The 4019-nt window shown below is 45.5% G+C and overlaps 1 protein-coding gene across 4 annotated transcripts in view; it reads right to left on the reverse strand.

Moving 5' to 3' along the window:
- Positions 1–4019, reverse strand: part of Rps6kc1 (ribosomal protein S6 kinase C1) — a 142989-nt gene that overhangs the window by 33505 nt on the left and 105465 nt on the right. The gene's annotated exons all lie outside the window — the stretch shown is intronic.

Genomic DNA, 4019 nt, shown 5'->3' on the forward strand with positions numbered 1-4019 from the left:
AGTACTACTGCTAAGTACTACTGCAAGTACAATACAAGCGCATCTCCTGGTGCCAATTACTTTTTAAAAATTTCAACCTATTTCTTCCTATAAAGGGAATTAGTTATAATCCCCACAAAGTTAAAATCTTTAAGTTAAACATTATTTAGTCTTCTGCTTAGGTCAAAACTTGTCAATTAAAGACTTTTTTTAAAGACAATTTGCTACTTAAAACTGTCCACTATAGTATACAGCGATCAACAGCATCGCTCCATTCTGAGGATGTCTAGTCCAGAACTGGAAGGGGATCTGACAGCTGGTATATAATTATGCCTTCATAAATGACATGTTTCTTTTACTATCTTCTGCCCCTGGTACATGTCATGTGTTTTGTATGAACAAATACAACTGGAGAAAATTAGCTGGGCAACTCTTCATAAGGTGAGCCCCTGAGAAAAGAACACCCTGGCAGTGTGTTCCCATACACACCTCTGGACCCAGAGCCCACTGACATCACAGAAGTGAGACCACAGACATCAAATGGACATGAAATAACCCAATATGTCCCAACAATGCTGACTAGGTAGTTGCTTAATATAGATTTCTTCTTATTTTAAGCATTAAAAACTCAAAATTAGAGAGGTTGCCTAACTAGAATCTACATTTTAAAAAAAATCACAGAAACCATAATGGATTAAACGTTTAATAATTAAAAATCATATCAAAAGAAAAGTTCACTAACCCTGGCGCTAACATCTCAACGGGTGGAGTTACAAATGCGCCCTCAGTGAGGACAGAGATGGCTCCCAAAACTGGGAAGTGAAGGGGTCAGGACAAGAGGTGGGCTCAGCTGCTGCCAAGTCAGAGAACAGCTTCTGCAGCCACCCTCCCTGCAAGCACTCCACAATGCACATGTCCACATGCACAACAAATACACACGTCAATTCTTAAAAAGAAGGGGTTAAAATGAGCCTCCCTACTTAGACGAACAGGGTGAACTTTCAGATCAGTTTTCATCTGCACTTGGGCATCATATATCAAGGCAGCTAGATCAAAATAAATAATCATGAGCAACTGACCACAGGTATAAAGTCATTAAACCCGTCCAGGAAGCTTCTACCTTATGGTTCCCTTCAAGGACTTCAGGAAGCCGCAAACCACCCTGCCCTGCGCCCCACAAGGAGAGCAGTGCAGGCTGTGACTGCCAGTGTCAGTCCCAAAGCCTCACTTCTCTTTCTCTCCGCCCCACGCAGTAAGTTACCCCCACTTTGAGGACAGCACAGGCAGTCTCCTGCACATCTGTTCTCTGTAGAGTGCGTTCAGGACTTCTGAGCTCCCTGTATACACACTAACATTTAAGGGTCCACCCTGACTTTCAACTGACTGCCGCAATCTTTCGACAACAGTGACCACTGTGTGAGGCTGTGAAGGAGGAGCCTGGGTTTCACTGGAGAGCCTAAGATGCTGGAGATGCCAGAGCTGTGGACCACCTGCGGAGATGCCAGAGCTGTGGACCACCTGCAGAGATGCCAGAGCTGTGGACTACCTGCGGAGATGCCAGAGCTGTGGACTACCACCTGCAGAGATGCCAGAGTTGTGGACCACCTGCGGAGATGCCGGAGCTGTGGACCACCTGCGGAGATGCCAGAGCTGTGGACCACCTGCGGAGATGCCGGAGCTGTGGACCACCTGCGGAGATGCCAGAGCTGTGGACCACCTGCGGAGATGCCGGAGCTGTGGACTACCACCTGCGGAGATGCCAGAGCTGTGGACTACCTGCCAAGGAGAGCTGAGGACCAGGTGTGGAACCAGCTCAGACAGAAGCGCTGCAGTCAACAAAGCTGAAAGGAGTTGGAGATCTGCAGAGCCCTTTGACATCAGCTATGGAGACGTGGAGTTTGGAGTTTGCCCAGCTGGTTTTCAGTCTTAGTATGGGGCTTCCTCACTGGGCCTCCTCTCCTCCCTTTCGGAATGGTGACATAAATTCACCACTATTTTATTTTGCAAGTATGTGATTTGCTTTTTTATTTTGACTTTACAGGGGATTACAGTTAAGAGATTGCATGAATTCCAAAAGAGACTTGGGACTTTCAAACAATGTTGAGATCCTGAAAGACTATCGGGACTTTTGAAGTTAGACCAAATGTGCTTTTGCATGATGCTATGGCTATGAGCCTATGGGGAGCAGGAATTGGAATGTGGTGGGGTGAATAAGAATGGCCCTCATAGGTGCATGAATTTGAATGCTTAGTCATCAGGGAATGGAACTGTTTAAAAGGATTAGAAGGACCAAGAGGTGTGGCCTTGTTGGAAAAAGTGTGTCACTGGGGGTGGCTTTGAAGTATCATAAGTCGCACTAGGCCAGCAGGCCAGCGGTCAGCCTCTCTCCCTCCCTCCCCTCCCAGCTGGATCAGGATGTAACTCTCAGTTGCAGCTACAGCACCACGTGTGACATCATGCTCTAAACCATGATGACAATGACTAACCTCTGAAACTGTAACTGCTTTCTTTTATAAGAGCAGCCATGGTCATGGTGTCTGTTGACAGCAACAGAGCAGTGACTAAGACACTAAGAATTTACTATGTTTTAGCAGCCTCTGAGTACGGCTTCAGCAGGCACAAGCCGCGCATGCCCGAAGCCATGCGCCACTCCTTCCCTCTCACACTGCAGCCCTCTGTCATCTTACCGCTGTCCCCTCTCATGGACAGCAAGACCTTCACAGCTGCAGGAAAGAATTCTACCTAGCATGTAATTAATAAGTAGTTATTAAACTGAGCTATAAATATATGACATCTTTATGAGGTTTTTAAGAAGCTTTTGTTGAAAATGTCTGTAAATACAAATTGTATTATGTATAAGGACTCACGCTCTTCCTATGATACAACATATGGCTTTACTGAAAAATTCTTAGCAGATGCCCAAGAGTAAGAAAAGCAGAAGGCACAAAACCCAGCGCCATCTCTGCTCCCACCAGAGACAGACACTACTGCCCACTCCTTTATTCTCGAGCTTTCACTCATGACTAACATGGCGTCGTACAAACATTTTCACAGGAAAATGAGTTTAAATGGCACAGCACGGGCACATGGCAGGTTTATAAAACAGCTAAACACTCCTTTGCTACCGAATATTCTCCAGTATAGTCTCCAGTCTTTTACTGTAAGAATTATTTAAAACAGTAAACCACTGGCCATCTCTAGACATGTCATCAAGCCAGGCCCCCGGGAGTCAGAGTCATCAAGAAAGACAGGTCCTCTATAGGCAGGCTGGCCTGGGACTGGCATGCAGATGAGAAGAGCCTGGATCCCAGTCCCTGCCTCTAGCTGGGGCGCAGGTCCTGAGATCACCACCATGTGTGTGACAGTGGGCTGAGGAGCATGGGTATCTCTAAGGTTCACGTGCTGGCTGCTGCATTGCCCTACCAGAATGCCCTCTGCAGGCAAGGAACAACACAGCAGCTCCGTCAGCAAGCTGCCTGTACTAGACATTAGCAATTAGTCATTTTATTAATCATCATACCATCCTGTTTAATTTCCACTGTTTTCACCATTGGGTAACAATCTTAAATGTGACTGTTGGTGTTTTTGGAACCTTCTGGGCTCACACAAGTTCCCTAATATGATTATAAAAACCGGGTTTCCAGGCGGGAAAGGGGCTATCCTGGCACCTCCAGCTTCACTCTCGGCAGCTGGCATGGAGCAGAGTTCGATACAGATCACATGCTCTCCTGCACAGCTAACCATGAATCACACAACCAGGACAAATCATTCCTGTAACACTGAGCATGGTCTGCTTTCTTCAGAATCAAGACCCACCCTAACAAACAAATGTACATCCCCAATCAACATCATAATGACAACAACATTACCTAAAAACTGTAGTCATTAAATCTCTAACATAAGTAGAGAATACCCGAAATATTGATCATTCGCACATCAAGCATAAGTGATATTTTCTAGACCCCTTTGAAGCATTGGAAATTGCAATTATTGAATCATCTTAAGCTATAAAATAGTAACTCATAACGTTTAATTTTTTT

This window comes from Microtus ochrogaster, chromosome 6 (genome assembly GCF_000317375.1).
Source record: "Microtus ochrogaster isolate Prairie Vole_2 chromosome 6, MicOch1.0, whole genome shotgun sequence".
Classification (NCBI taxonomy): domain Eukaryota; kingdom Metazoa; phylum Chordata; class Mammalia; order Rodentia; family Cricetidae; genus Microtus; species Microtus ochrogaster.